At 44.8% G+C, this 16,590-nt stretch overlaps 2 non-coding genes across 2 annotated transcripts; both read right to left on the reverse strand.

The window, feature by feature from the left end:
* Positions 1–6,146: 6,146 nt before the first annotated feature.
* Positions 6,147–6,219, reverse strand: trnat-ugu (transfer RNA threonine (anticodon UGU)). Its single transcript has one exon. It is a non-coding gene; the product is annotated as a tRNA-Thr (tRNA).
* A 3,801-nt stretch (positions 6,220–10,020) lies between these two features.
* trnar-ucg (transfer RNA arginine (anticodon UCG)) lies at positions 10,021–10,110 on the reverse strand. Its single transcript is given in 2 exon segments — positions 10,021–10,056; positions 10,074–10,110. It is a non-coding gene; the product is annotated as a tRNA-Arg (tRNA).
* Positions 10,111–16,590: the final 6,480 nt, after the last annotated feature.

A 16,590-nucleotide genomic window follows, 5' to 3' on the forward strand; every position in this document is an offset into this window, starting at 1 on the left:
GTGCCGCCTCATTTAAAGAACATTAACTAGTGCCCCCCCTCCACTATTGTACAACCTCAAGTGTGTATATACAAAGTATGAGTTTGTATATTTGACTATGATATTTATGTAATAGCAGCCTCCAATCCCTCCGTGTCTATGGAAAGTTTGTTAGTGACGAAAAATGAATCGCGCCCTGACAATACTGGAGCATCAATGTCCGGGCTCAGGCCACTCGACGAAGCTCTCTGCCAGTGTTGTCCAATTGAAATTGATTACTAAACGCAGGTGTGGCTCTAATGACGCCGTTTTATCCACATGAACGGATTTTAGTAGAAAACATCGCCTGCACACAATACAAGGAAATGGACTTCACATGTGTGTATTTCATAACATCTTTCACCATTCAGTAACCAAGGAAGTAAAACACTCACAACGACGAAACAACACTCGCACACTCTGCTTTTCATCTTATCATTTTACCAACAACACATAAAGGTTAAAGTTCACATGCAAACCTCATGCGAATATGAGTATTGAGATCACAGGCCCAAAGACTGTGTTCATTCCTCATTTTTATTTAGTGGCCAAAGTATTGGACAACACTGGTCTGTGTCACAATGGATTGATTGCACGGGCCGTGTTCTGCTGAACCCCAACACTATACATTCTTACAACAAATGAAAATAAACCTGCCGTGGACGGAAGGCGGGCTGGTTTTCTGGAAAGAACAAATCAACTGGGCAGAAAAATCAACTCCAGTCGAAAGAACAAAAATTAGTTCGATGCGTGTAAAGTGCTGAATGTGAGAACTGGGATCCGAACCCACACCTCCGGGAAAAACTGCGACTGAAACACAGCGCCTTGGACCGCTCGGCTATCCTGACTCCACAATTTCTTTGTCACTGATCCTGATTTTCCCACAGAGGGCCAATGACAGTTTCACTCTCTGGTTCTCGGGAAATCCGACTGGAAGGTCGAGTGACCAGGTTACCAGCTCCCCGGATTTTACAATGCCTGTGCTCTGTGTATGGGGAGGTTTGGTGGGGCCGAGGTATATTGTTTCCCGGGGAGGGACACAAACGCCCGGTCTGAGACTGGATCCGGTGCTTTCCTTGTCAATGATTTGGATGAGGGAACCAAATATGATATTTCCACGTTTGCTGACGATACCACAATAAGTGGGATCGTGAGTTGTGAGGAGGATGCAAAGAGGCTTCATGGCGATTTAGACAAGTTGAGTGAGTGGACAAATGCATGGCAGATGTAGTATAATGTAGAAAAATGTGAAGTTATCAACTTCGGAATGAAAAACAGAAAGGCGGAGTATTATTCAAATGGAAATAGTTTGGAAAATGTCGATGTAGAAAGGAACCTGGTTGTCCTTGTCCACCAGTCATTAAAGCAAACATACAGGTGCAGCAAGCAGTTAGGAAGGCAAATGGTATGTTGGCCTTCATTACAAGAGGATTTGAGTACAGGAGCATGGATGTCTTACTGCAGTTATAAAGGACGCTGGTGAGACCACACCTGCATTATTGTGGGCAGTTCTGGTCTTCTTACCTAAGTCAGGATATACTTGCCATGGAGGGAGTGCAGCGAAGGTTCACCAGACTGATTCCTGAGATGGCAGGACTGTGGTATGAGGAGAGTTTGGGTCGACTCGGCCGATATTCACTCGAGTTCAGAATGAGAGGGGATCTCATTGAAACATATAAAATTCTGACAGGGCTAGACGTAATGGATGCGGGAGGATATTTCCCCCGGTTGGGGATGTCCAGAACGAGGGGTCACAGTCTCAGGATACCGGGTACGACATTTAGGAATGAGGTGAGGAGAAACCTGTTCACTCAGATAATGGTAAACCTGTGGAATTCTCTGCCACAGAAGGCTGTGGTGGCCAAGTCTCTGAATATATTTAAGAAAGAGCTTGATAGATTTCTAGGCACAAAAGGCACCAACGGGTATGGGGAGAGAGCGGGAATATAGTACTGAAATACAGGCTCAGCCATGATCACAATGAAAGGCGGAGCAGGCTCGGAGGGCCGAATAGCCTACTCCTGCTCCTATTTTCTATGTTTCTATGGCATTTCAACAGCCTTCTCAACTTGTCCTGTCACCTTCAAATACCTGTATACGTACAACCTCAGGCCTCTCTGTTCCTGCACCCCCTTTAAAATTGGACCAATTATTTTACATTGCCTCTCCTCGTTCTTCCAAACAAAATGAATCCCTTCACACTTCTCTGCGTTACATTTCATCTGCTAAGTGTCTGCCCATTTCACCAGTCTGTCTGTGTCCTCCTGGAGTCTGTTACCATCGTCGTCACTGTTTACTGTTGCAAATTCTTTACATTTAATAAAAGCAACCGTCCTATGAAATAACTCGTTCACGGATATTCCCCACAATCAATTATCCTGCATTAATTCAAATATGATAATGATGAAGATTATTATGGTTATTTTTATTATTCTCGTTATTGTTTATTATTTTCCCCATTTCCTTGCACAGTGTGCTTAATTTGTGAGGATGTATTTTGCGTGTTATTTACCAAATCTGCATTTCTGCCTGTCCCATTGTCTGCGCATGCTGTATTCTCAACATAACATTTCAGATACAAGGAGCTTGGAATGTCGAAAGCAAACTCTTTCTCCAACATTGGGGAGTTGCTGTTTAGTGTTGGAGCTGAGCGTAGGATATGTAAGGATCTGCTGCCCCTCAATTTCTCTGTCCGTCCAGGAAACCGGGCACATTGAGGAGTGGGTTGTAGATCGAGATCCGCTTTTACCACGGGCACTGCTTCTTCATGAAATCTGGAACTGTCTCTCCGAAAAGGCTGTGGCAACTGCTTCAAATGAAAATATCAGCACTGAGATCGAGAGATTTTTGTTGGTTTAGGTTTTCAGAGCGTTTTGAGGAAAAGCGTGTCAATGGAGCTGAGGTACAGATTAGCGATGAAATAGCTCAATGATAGAACAGGGTCGAGGAGATTAATAGCTTCCATTTGTTCCTATGTACAGATCAGCCAGGATCTAATCAAATGGCTGAACGGGCTCGAGGGGCGGAATGCCCCCCCCCCCCTTCCTGTGCTACACCGACGATGATACTGTGATATCCCCGCGCTCCGGGCTCCTGCCCTTGGAATGTTTGATGGGACAGTTTAGAGGCAGCTTGGCTCTGTATCTAACCCGTTCTGTACCTGCCCTGTAACTGTTTCATGGGACAATATAGAGGCAGATTTACTCTGTATTTAACTCGTGCTGAACCTGCCCTGGGTGAGTTTGACGGGTCAGTGTTGAGGGAGCTTTACTCCTCATCTAACCCCAGCTTCCCAGTTCTCACCATATCAATCAACCCCAACTGCGTCCTTCTCCCCATGCCCCTCAAGCCCACCGATCAAGCTTCTCACCATATCTCTCAACCCCCATCTCTCACTCTGCTGTCGTAGCTCTGTCGCTCCGTTTAGATGTTTGGCTGATAAAAACGTGCCTTTCAAAACCCCACAGACTGTATTGGCAAGTGTAAATCTACCGAACTGCTTTCCGTGTCAGTTCACCGCTCAGCAAAAAAAGCCTTGCTGCTTTTGGCTCTGTGACGCAAAGGATAGCGCATTGATACGTCATTGTGAGTAAATGAAGCGGTTTTAAAGGTTGTGGGTTTCAATCCCAATGGCGTTGTATTTCAGATAACGGCTCCATAGTAATGATGCTGAAGGGTGGGACCTTGTAATAAAAACCCAAGCTGTTCACTGATGCCCTTCATGGAAGGGAAACAGCCAACTCGACACTTCCTGTTTAAAGAACATAAGAAATAGGAGCAGAAGTAGATGATCCGGCCCCTCGAGCCTGCTTCGTCATTCAATCAGATCATGGCTGATCTTCGACCTCAACTCCACTTTCCCGCCTGATCCCCATATCACTTGATTCTCCTAGAGTCCAAAAATCTTTCTATCTCAGCCTTGAATATATTCAATGACGCACCATCCACAGCCCTCTGGGGTAAAGAATTCCAAAATTCACAACACTCTGCCTGAACAAATTCCTCCTCGTCAAAGTCTTGAATGACCGACCCGTTGTCCTGCGACTATGCCCCTAGTTCTACTCTATCTAACCAGGGAGAACAATATCTCAGCATCTGCCCTGTCAAGCCCCCTCATAATCTTATATTTTTCTTTGAGATAACCTCTCATTCTTCTAAACTTCACGGAGTATAGGCCCATTCTACTCAACACCTCTTCATAGGACAACCCCAGACATCCCAGGAATTAATCTAGTGAACCTTCGTTGCACTGCCTCCAAGGCAAGTATATCCTTCCTTTGATAAGGAGACCAAAACTTTTGTAAGACTTCCTTACTCTTGTGCTCCAACCCCCTTGCAATAAAGGCCAACATGTTAGTTGCTTTCCTAATTGGCTGCTGTACCTGCATACTAGCTTTTTCTTGAACGAGGACACCCAAGTCTCTCTGAAGACCAACGTTTAATAGATTCTCACCATTGAAACAATATTCTGTTCTTCTATCCTGACTGTCAAAGTGAATAACTTCACATTTCTCCACATTATACTATATCTGTCACCTTCTTGCCCACTCAATAAATCTTTCTATATCCCTTTGCAGACCCTTTGTGTCCTCCTCACAGCTTGCTTTGCCGCCGAGATTTGTATCGTCAGCAAACTTGGATACATTACATTCTGTCCCTTCATCTAATTCATTAATGCAGATTGTAAATAGCTGAGGCCAAAGCACCGATCCTTGCGGCACCCCACTAATTACAGCCTGCCAACCTGAGAATGACCCGTTTATCACTACTCTCTGTTTTCTCTCCGTTAACCAATCTTGAAAAGCAAGGAGGTTCTGATGAACCTTAAAAAACACTGGTTCAGCTGCGCTGGTGTATTGTTACCAGTTCTGGGCAACGGACATTCGGAAGGATGTGAAGGCCTTAGAGAGGGTGTAGAAGGGATTTACTTGAATGATTCCAAGGATGAGGGACTTCAGTTACGTGCATAGACTGGAGAAGCTGGATCTTCTCTCCCTGGAGCCAGAATTCAGAGACGAGATTTGATGGAGGTATTCAAAATCATAAAGGGTATGGAGAGAGGAGGTCGAGAGAGACTGTTCCAATTGGCGGAGGAGTCATGAACCAGGAGTCCTAGATTTAAGGTGATTGTTAAAAGAACCAAGGGCGATATGAGGAAAAAATGTTTCACACAGCGAGTGGTTGTGACCTCGAATGAACTGCCTGAGGTGGAGGCAGATCCAGACGTGGCTTTCAAAAGGGAATTGGATAAGTACATGAAGGGAAAACAGTTGCAGAGCGACGAGGATAGGGCGGGGCGATGGGACTAGCAGGATTGCTCTTGCAGAAAGCCGGCACGGACTCGGCGGGCCGAAAGGCCTCCTTCCATGCTGTAACCAGTCTATGATTCTATGATTCTATGAGTGTTGTAGATACGATCAAACTGGAGAGCGCTGGCCCCGAATCTGCGGTTAATTCACTCCTTGCAGTTTTAAACACACCATTTTTCTTACATTGAGAAGAATCCTGTTGCTGTAACTGCAAAAAGAAAATGAAATTTTACTTCCTGTCCGGTCTCAAGAATGAGGGGATGAAACTTTTGAAATTGTGGAATGTTTTCCTATTGAAGTGAAGTGAACCGTGTAAATCCGGTTAAACCGGAGCCTCGGCATCCCCTAAGATTTAGAATCCAGCTCTTCAACCTCTTCGCTAAAACAGCTCTGGTTTAAGAATTAAAGTCGTTGACCAGAAGCGGTCCCGCGGTGTTGGTCTGTGTTTAATCTCCACCATGAATGTTTAGCTCCACCCTAGAATCAGTTTGTCCAACGTCCTCACAGAAAGATTCGTTCCCTCCTGTCCACTTGATTGAGGAAAATACAGAATATCAGCGAACAGCTGAATTTTTATTCCGCAATTGATTGATATTATTACATGGAAATATAAAGGAGCAGGGGGCACTTTAACCTCACGGAGATGATTCGTTGCAATTGTAAACCCGTGGATGGGAATCTCTGGAACGAATTTAACTCGGCAGCCAACACAGAGAGGCTGGGAAGCAAACCAAGGGCTTCTGCAAGTTGCAAATGTGGAGGAGGAAACGGGTGGAAAAATGGGAGCAACAAAACATGGGAACAAACAACATAAGCTGAAGGCACCGCTGGGATTTGAACCCAGGATCCCCTGTTTACAAGACAGGTGCTTTAACCACTGAGCCACAGCGCCACATTTATGTGGTGCTTTCCCAACGTTATGACATTGATACTTGTGCCAAGCGACTTTGTTGAGTCTCTTCCTTCAATGCGTCTGCGCAATAACATCGATCTTTTGTTCATCGGTCTCTGCATGAGAAACCATGGATATCAGTCATGACCTTCTCTTCCTTATCCCCTGTCAGTACATCGTATATATAGCCCTATTCAGCCAGTTGTATTCCCACACTCTCTCCACACTATCTGGTCTGATACTATTACATTTCTCATCTCTTCCCACGAAATGTTGGTGAGTAATGTTTGTGATACACCAGGCCCTGACCTCCTCCTGTGGGTGACCTCCCACAACTACTGCACAATAGTTTAATGCGTGTGTGTTTTATATCAGAAAATGTGTACCAGCGCTAGTCTACCTCGTGTACCTATTCTCACACAAACGGCAATGTGGCTTCAGAGCATTTCGATTTTTGAAAATCTTACTTGATGAGACAAGTTGTACATTCAAAAGTTGGTGAAGAGAGGCTGATATTGTTCACTTGAAATAATTAGTGTACAACTCGATGGTGCTGAACATCGGAATAGAAAGCGAGACTGGATGGACAGGAACAGCATGAAAGGATGGCTGATCGGCTGTGGGTGGTGGCGAAATTTTGCAGTGGCTGCATGGTTCAATTGCCAGCGGTTAAAAGAACATAAGAAATAGGAGCAGGAGTAGGCTAATCGGCCCCTCGAGCCTTCTCCGCCATTCAATAAGATCATGGCTGATCTGATGCTAACCTCAAATATAAATTCATGCCCAATTTCCTGCCCGCTCCTCGTAACCCCTGATTCCCTTTACTTGTAGTTCGTTGGTCGACCGGTGTAAATCTCGTTTTGGGGCTTTCATTGATTGATTGGTGAGAAATCCCAGCCAAACTTTCCTATGCTTTTGTTCTGAGTCAAATATCACCAAATCGCTTCTCTCATAGTTGTGGATGGCAGAAGCGCCTTTTTCCAAGAAAGAAGGCGGTGTTGGATAGAAGGATGGAAAGCAGGAGAGAGAAACAAAAACGATTCAAATGGAACAAAATGATGCACCTGAGAGAAAGAGAGTGAGAAGGCAGGAGAGAAGCTGAGAGGCTAAAGTTTGTGACTTTTCTCAGTCATTTCTTGCTGCCTCATACATCATTTGCCGTTATTGTCCAATTGCAAGTGACTGCGGCGCGATTAATGACGTAAATACAGCGAATTCGGCATCACGGTTGACGGCAACGGTGGGCTGAGCGACGAGAACAACTTTTATTATTTAATCGAGTCTTCCGGACGAGCGGCGCAAATGTTCCAGAAATTATGGGCAATTCACCCCATCCCGTATCTCACTTGCTGCAACATTCACCTATCGACAATGGCGCACGCCGTGAATGCATCATTGTGGCTCGAGGTCCCAGCAATTGCAGGATTTTAATGATCGTGAAATAATTCTGATCCGTCAAAAGTTATACTTTGTTCCACGGCGGTTTACAACAGCCTTCTCTGACCACTTATCCCAGTTATTCACACAGAAAATTAGGCCGGTCCAGTATTGTGTCGACTTGGTGAAAGCAAAAATCTGTCTTCTTCACCCGGCGAGAACAAGCGTCGTACAGGGAACCAAACCAAATGGTGGCTGAGCACAGATCTCAGTGAATCAGCCATCGGTGACATTAACCTCCCGATCAAGTCAATAAACAGCAGACAGTTGTTTCTATCTCTCTGCCTGGTGCTGAATCCAGATATAAACGGTGGTCCCTGGGGCAATTGGTGAAAGCAGAGGGAAACCGATCAGGGAGAAAACAGTGTCGGCGACGGAGACCAGACCGGGATCCTGAGCCACACGGGCTGGATCCAATCACTGAGCAGCTCATCGCTTCAACCACCTTCGCGCTTCACCCTCGGATCAGTTTCACCAAAACCGCTTCCTGTTTCTGGGTCAAATTCAAACTGATCGAGCGGATCAAAAAAAAAATCGAACTCATATTTCTCCAGTAGCGTAGTCAGCAAGATGTGGTTCCTGATCTTATTCCTGATTCTTGGAACACTAATCCCTGACTCGCCAGCACGGGATGCAAAGACAATTCTGATTGAACAGCAAAAACTGAGGGTTTTCAATCAAGTCCCGAGGGCCTGATTTACTGCAGCGCTCACTGAAACCTCTGTGGGGAAACACCGTGGGATTTCTTGGATTCCTCAGAACATTAATAACCCGGATTTCAGTGAACACTCGGGAAAGTGCTCCCAATATTTCTCAGTGGACTTGGATGAAGGAATAGAGAGTTTTATATCCAAGTTTGCAGATGACAGTAAGATCGGAGGCACAGTTACCTGAGTGGATGGGAACAGGAAGTTACAAAGGGACAGAGACAGATTAAGTGACTCGCAAAACTGTGTTAAATGGAGTTCAATGTGGGGAAGTGTGAGGTAATTCACTTTGGATCCAATCAATCGGAAAATGTTCTAAATGTCGCGATATTAGGAACAGTGGAGGAGCAAAGGGATTTGTGTGTCCATGTACAAAAATCATTAAAAACTAGTGGACAATACAAAAGGTAATCAAAAAGGTTAAAGGGATGTTGCCCTTTATCTTAAGGAGACTGGAATATAAAGAGGAGGAAGTTGTGCTTCAGTTGTATCGAGCCTTGGTCAGACTACATCTGTAGAACTGCGTTCAGTTCTGGGCACCGCCCCTCAGGTAGGATATATTGGCCTTGGAGGGGGTGCAGCGCAGATTCACCAGAATCATACTTGGTCTTAAAGGGTTAAATCATGAGGACAGGTTGCATAAACTTGGATTGTATTCCCTTCAGTTTGAAAGGTTGATCTGATTGAGGTATTTAAAATGATAAAACGGTTCGCAAGAGTAGATACAGAGAAGTTATTTCCTCTGGTGGTTGGGGTGGGGCGGGACATAAAATTAGAGCTCGGATTTTCACAGGGAAATCAGGAAGCTTTTTATTACGTTGCATATCCAGACGGCAATGTAGTTTCTTATCTAATATATTCTTCAAAATCTTACTTGATAATGCAAGTCTAACATTGAAAACGATTTTGGTAAAGAAGGCCTGATATCATCGGCTTGAAATCGATAGTGTCCAACATGGACTTGGATGGACAGGGCAGAATTTCAAAGTTTGCAGATGACACGAAACAGAAAAACATGTACAGACTTGGTGTAAATCTAATAACTGGACTGGTTCAAGATTGTTAAAATGTTTTGAAATTAGATTTCTTCCTGATGGATAAAGTTAACTCTTTATGTTCCAGCTCCCTTATCATTTGTTATTCCCGTGAACCTTTCATTCGCTGTAAACCCCAGAGGCAGCAAGGAAGGACAGAAAGACTTCTCTCCGATCTGCCCTCTCTGCTCGACCATTATCTGAGTAGGGCAGGTGAATAATTCCAATTATCCCTCTCCATTTAAACAAAATGTAAACAATCCAGAGACACAGACTTAAAACACATAAAACACTGGTGTCGGATTGATAATCACAGCATTCAAACCCGTTTTGATTGTCCAAAATTTATGTCGGGCCTTGTCAATACAATAACGACGCGGATGGGATTCGGACCCATCCGGACAGAGCACAATGGATCAGCCGATCATTTCTGAATCCAAACAGTTGAAATAAAGCCACTTTTAAACTATGTCCTGACCGTGCACCCAGATCGATAATATTGAAAATGCAGAGTCAGCTTCTGTAAGCAAAGGAATTCACATATTTCCGTTCCATTCGGTCAGTCACTGTGAGAAACTGTCGGTGTAAAACAGATACGGCGCACATTGGAACAAATGTAAAAACGACCGCGGCAGGACTCGAACCTGCAATCTTCTGATAACATCATCAATTAATTCCGAAGTCAGACGCCTTATCCATTAGGCCACGCGGCCGCTGTTCGAATGTTTCACCAAATGATCTTAAACCCGGGCCAGGGGTGGTTAAGACTCTGCTTGTATCTTTCTCTTGCTTTCACTTTGTTGATGTTGTTCATTTATTGTTTTCTCTTGCAGCAAGTTGGCTCCACTGTTTCCGACTAATCAGGAAACTGAGAACTGAACTCCCGCTGGGTCTCCGAGAAACCTGCAATCAGAATAAACAATGTTCAAATCTTTGATCGAAACGTTTCTCCTCCAAAGCGAACCTCTTTCCCACTCAGTCTGCAAAAGAGAGAGAAGGAAAATAAAAGAAAAGACAAATCGGTAAATTAAAAATGTACACGGAGAACAACACCGAGCGGAGAATGTGAACAGAATTTACGATCCAAGCCCGACGGGCCGAGCGGCCTCATCCTGTCCTGCAAAAGACGAACAATCCCCAATTCTGCTGGGTGAGATTATTATTTTCTGATTTTCATTTTTTGGTAAATAGAAACGCGGAGGGGGACCCGCACCACGGGGTAAACGTCAGATCCAGACCTGGCGCTCAGTGTTAATGTTAATATTGAGCACGGCATTATATCCGTGTAATAATGAAATCGCGGGTTTCTTGCTGTACAAGCGACACAGAGTCATAGAGTTAGACAGCACGGAGAGAGGCCCTTCGGCCCATCGTGTCCGCGCCGGCCATCAAGCCCAGTCTAATCTAATCCCATATTCCACCATTTGGTCCGTCGCCTTGTATGCTATGGCATTTCAAGTGCTCATCCAAATGCTTCTTGAATGTTGTGAGGGTTCCTGCCTCCACAACCCTCTCAGGTAGTGAGTTCCAGACTCCAACCACCCTCTGGGTGAAAAAGTTCTTTCTCAAATCCCCTCTAAAATTCCCGCCTTTTACCTTGAATCTATGCCCCCTTGTTATAGAACTCTCAACGAAGGGAAAAAGCTTCTTCGTATCCATCCTATCTCTGCCCCTCATAATTTTGTACACCTCAATCATGTCACCCCTCAGCCTCCTCTGCTCCAAGGAAAACAAACCCAATCTTCCCAGTCTCTCTTCAGCCCTGGTAACATCCTGGTGAATCTCCTCTCAACCCTCTCCAAAGCGCTCACATCCTTCCTGTAGTACGGCGACCAGAACTGCACACAGTACTCAAGCTGTGGCCTAACCTGTGTTTTATACAGCTCCATCATAACCTCCTTGCTCTTATATTCTATGCCTCGGCTAATAAAGGCAAATATCCCATATGCCTTCTTTACCACCTTATCTACCTGTTCCGCCGCGTTCAGGGATCTGTGAACTTGCACACCAAGATCCCTCTGACCCTCTGTCTTGCCTAGGGTCCTCCCATTCATTGTGTATTCCCTTGCCTTGTTAGTCCCTGCAAAGTGCATCACCTCGCACTTTTCCGGGTTAAATTCCATTTGCCACCGTTCCGCCCATCTGACCAACCCATCTTCATCGTCCTGCAGACTGAGGCTATCCTCCTCTCTATTTACCACCCTACCAATTTTTGTATCATCAGCGAACTTACTGATCATACCTTTTACATTCATATTCAAGTCATTCATGTAGACCACAAACAGCAATGGACCCAGCACCGATCCCTGTGGTACCCCACTGGCCACAGGCTTCCAGTCACAAAAACAACCTTCGACCATCACCCTCTGCCTTCTGCCACTAAGCCAGTTTTGTATCCAAAGTGCCAAGGCACCCTGGATTCCATGGGCTCGTACCTTCTTGACCAGTCTCCTGTGGGGGACTTTATCGAAGGCCTTACTGAAATCCATGTATACCACATCCACTGCGTTACCCTCATCCACACGCCTAGTCACCCCCTCAAAAAATTCAATCAAATTATTCAGACATGATCTTCCCTTGACAAAGCCATGTTGACTATCCCTGATTAATCCTTGCTTCTCCAAGTGGAGACTAATTTTGTCCTTCAGAATTTTTTCCAATAATTTTCCTACCACTGATGTTAGGCTCACTGGCCTGTAGTTCCCCGGTTTTGTTGTTGAGATTAGAGGTGTTTCGGCCCTATTTTACACAATGATGTAGAGATTGGACTTGTTTCAGGCCTATTTTGTACATTGTTATGGAGATTAGGGATATTTCAGGCCTATGTTATACTTTGTTGTTGAGATTCGTAATACTGCAAGCATATATTAAAAATTGTTGTGGAGATTAGTGATGTTTCAGGCCTGTGATATACATTGTTGTGGAAATTACAAATATTTCAAGCCTATATTATATATTGTTGTAGAGATTAGACATATTTCAGGCTTATGCTGTACATTGTTATGGCGATTATAAATGTTTCATTCCTATGTTACACATTGTTATAGCAATTACAGATGTTTCAGGTCTGTGTTACTCGTTGTTTTAGCGAGTGCAGATGTTTCAGGCCAATGTTACACATTTTTCTAGAAATTAGAGTTGTTCCAGGTCTATTATATACATTGTTGTAGAGGTTAGAAATGTATCAGGCCTATGCACACATTGTTGCAGAGATTACAGATGTTCCAGACCCATTGTGGTAAAGATTAGAGATGTGGTTACTCATTGTGGTAGAGATTAGAGACTTTTCGGGCCCATGTTACACATTGCTGCAGCGATTACAGATGTTTCTGGCCCATGTTATACATTGCTGCGAAGATTGATGATGTTTCAGGTCTATGTTGCACATTTCTGTCATTAATAGATGTGCTTCAGGCTTATGTAACATTTGTTGCAGAGATCAGAGATGTTTCTGCCCTGTTGCAGAATATTTCAGAGATTAGAATTGTTTCAGGCCTATTTCACGAAAAATTATATCGAAAGTACAGCACACAAACAAGGCCATTCGGCGCAACAGGTCCATGCCGTAGTTCATGCTTCACACGAGTCTCCTCCCATCATGAGGCTGGGTGTCACAGAGAGTCTAAACTTCGGCCGCAACGGATCTGAAGGTCTTACTTAAAATGAACGTGGGATTTTCATCACAGTCCTTGCTGAGAGGTTGGATTTGTGCCAAACCGTGCCTTAAATGGGCAGACCGGCTTTTACGTGCCTATCAAGAGCATACAAAAACATATTTAAAACCTCTCTCTCAATCATTGAGGGAGAAGGAAATATGCGGTTATACTGATAGGATTGGATGAAGTCAGTTGGGAGGAGGCATTGATCAGTTGGGCCGAATGAACTGTTTCTTTGCTTAACATTCTCTGTAATTCGATCTTATTCCCTCCTTCTGCTTGGCTTAGTTCTTCGAGGGAATGGGAATTCGACAATGTTGAAAATGGAGACTCAACTTCTGTAAGTAAACTTCAATGGGAGATCCACTCTCGCCACGGGATGTACAAATGCCGGACAGACTGAAGACTCTGAGTTAGAAATGGACGGGTGTAAAACACATTCTGAACATGCAGGAAAAGGTTACATCCTGTGTCTAAAACGACCGCGGCAGGACACCAAAATATAATCTTCGAATAACAACACGATTCCTACCAAAGTCAGACGCCTTGTGAATGAGGCCACGAGGCCACTGACGAGAAAATGAAATGTTTTGGAGATAATTCTGAGCAGTTTCGGGGCCATTGGTCTCCAGGGTGAAAGGATGAAAAAAACATAACAGTTTTCGAATAACTGAAAAGTTCCACCACTAGCAGAGTTAGAATCTGCCCGGGGAAAGCCCAATGGATTTTGAATCCAACGACCTGAACCTATCGGCCATCGTAGCGGAAATCGCACAGACACCCAATGAGAATATTGCAGTGCTGGAGAGAGAGAATGTCCTGGAGATGTCAGGGAGTTACGAAATAAAAGAGGTGCCAATACACTCCTGGGTGTATTCTACAGGCCACCAACCAGTGGGAAGGATATGGAGGAGCACATTTGCAGGGAAATTACAGAGAGGTGCAAAAGCCATAGAGCAGTGATAACGGGGGACTTCAACTGTCCTGATATAGACTGAGATAGGAAAAATATAAGGGGCACAGAGGGGGAGAAATATTTGAAATGTATTCAGGATAACTTTCTTAACCAGTAGGTTTCCAGCCCAACCAGGAAGGAAGCATTGCTGGACTTGGTTCTCAGGAATGAGGTGGGCCAAGTGGAGCATGTTTCAGTGGGGGAACATTTCGGGAGGTGCGATCATTTAGAATAGCTTTGGAAAAGGACACAGACAACTCTAAAGCACAATACTCAATTGGAATTGGAGCAGGGCAATTTTCAATGGGATGAGAACAGATCTTGCCCGGGTAAATTAGAATCAAAGATTGACAGGCAAAACTGTAATTGAATCGTGGGCTGCCTTTCAGGAGGAGATGGTTCCGGTACAGTCTAGGCACATTCCTTCCAGGCAGAAAGGCAGGGCAATTAAAGCCAGAGCTCCCTGGCTGACATAAGAGATAGAGAGTAAAATGAAACGGAAAATAGGAGCATATGACAGAAATCAGGTTGATAAAACAAGTGAGAACCAAGCAGAATATAGAAAGTTCAGAGGGGAAGTGAAAATGGAAATAAGTGGGGCAAAGAGAGAGGAAGAGAGAGCATGAGAATAGACTGGCGGCAAACATAAAAGGGAATCCAAAAATCTACTGCAGGCATGTAAACAGTAAACAGGTAGTACGACGAGGGGTGGGGCCGATTAGTTACCATAAAGTAGATCTACTCATGGGCAGAGGGTGCATAAGAGATCTATTGATTGAATCCAGTGATGAGGGACTTTAGTTACGTGGATAGACTGGAGAAGCTGGGGTTGTTCTTCTTGGAACAGAGACAGTTGCGAGGATATTTGATGGAGGTATTCAAAATCATGAAGGGTCTAAATAGAGAGAAACTGGCGTAAGGGTCAAGAACCAGAGGAGATATATTTAAGGTGATTTGCAAAAGAACCAAAAGTGAGATGAGGATTTTTTCTTTAATTAGTGAATGTTTCGGATCAGCAATTCATTGCCCGAGGGGGTAATGGAGGCAAATCCCATCATGGCCTTGAAAAGGGAACTGGATAAGTAATTGAATGGAAAAAATGCAGGGCTACGGGGAAAGGGCGGGGGAGTGGGACGAGCTGGATTGCTCTCTCCATCAACCTCTCTCTTTGCTCCCCTCTCCAACTATCTCAATTTCTCTGTCGAACTCTTCTCTGCTCGCTCTCTGTCACTCTTTGTGATATTTTTGTATTTTTCTCTCTCACTGTCTTCCCGTTTGCTCCCTCCCTTCTCTGTGTCTCTCTTTCTCTGTCTCTCTATATCTCGCAATCTGTCTCTCTCTATCTTTCTCACACTCTCTCTTTTCATTTTCTGTTGATCATTACAGATTTATTTCCTCAACCTGCACAGTCTTTGCCTGTCTCTCTGTGTCTCTTTCCCCTTCCCTCTCCAGACTCTCTCTGTCTCTTTCTCTCTGTTCCTCTGTCTAGCTCTGTCTCCCTCTCTGTCCCATTTCCTTTCTCTCTCTCTCTCTCGCTCTCAATTGGCTTCTCGCTTTGTCTCTTTATGTATCTTTGTATGTCCCTCTGTCAATCTCTCTCTCTCTCTGTCTCTGTCTCTCTATATGACTCCATCTCTGTCTCTCTCCTCTATTTCTCTCTCTGCCTCTCTGTGTCTCTCTGCCCCTCCGTGTCTCTCTCTCTGTAGTTTTATCTTTTTCCGTCTCTCTATCTCTCTATGTCTCTCCATCTCTTCATCTCTCTGCCGTCCTTCCTTCTCCTACTGTCTCTCTCCTTCACCCCAGCCCCTCACTCTCCCTCTCTTTCTACCTCTCTTTCTGTCTCACTCTCTCTGTCACTCTGTGTTTGTGTGTTCATCACTCTCTCGGTCTTTTTCCATCTCTCTGCCTCTTCCTCTAGCTCTTGCTTCCCTTTCCCCGGCTAGAGAATCGAGAAACTGGACAGGGTAGATGCTGAGAGGTTGTTTCCATTGGCTGGAGAGTTTCGAACTAGGGGCATAGTCGCAGGATAACTGGTGGGCCATTTAAAACGGAGATGAGGAGGAATTTCGTCACTCAGAGGGTTGTGAACCTTTGCATTCTCTCCCACAGAGGGCTGTGGATGATCAGTCGTTGAGGAGTTGAGGTAGAAGATTGGCCATGATCTGATTGAATGGCGCAGCAGGCTCGAAGGATCGAATCGCCTACTCCAGCTGCTATTTCTTATCTCCTTATGATCTTATATTCTCTCCCTCTCTCTCTGCCACCACCTCCCTCTCTCTCTGTCTAACCCACCCCTCCTCTCTCTCTCTCTGTCTCCGTGTGTGTATGTCTGTCTCTTTATCTTTCTATCTCTTTCTCACCTTCTATCTCTCCATCCCTCTCCTTTCTGTCTGTCAGTCACTCTCCCTCTACCACTCCTTGTCAGCAGTGACCCCTGCTGGAAATTGCGTTCGGGGCTGACAACGAGTGAACCTGTGACAGAGGAGATAAGGTCCTTGTTATGAAGTGTCACTGAGGCAGCCTGGGTCTGTGGAGCCCGTCCCTCAGCGACAGTCGTTATGTGTATGGCGTGCGAGGAGGGA

This window comes from Heptranchias perlo, unplaced genomic scaffold (genome assembly GCF_035084215.1).
Source record: "Heptranchias perlo isolate sHepPer1 unplaced genomic scaffold, sHepPer1.hap1 HAP1_SCAFFOLD_54, whole genome shotgun sequence".
Lineage (NCBI taxonomy): Eukaryota > Metazoa > Chordata > Chondrichthyes > Hexanchiformes > Hexanchidae > Heptranchias > Heptranchias perlo.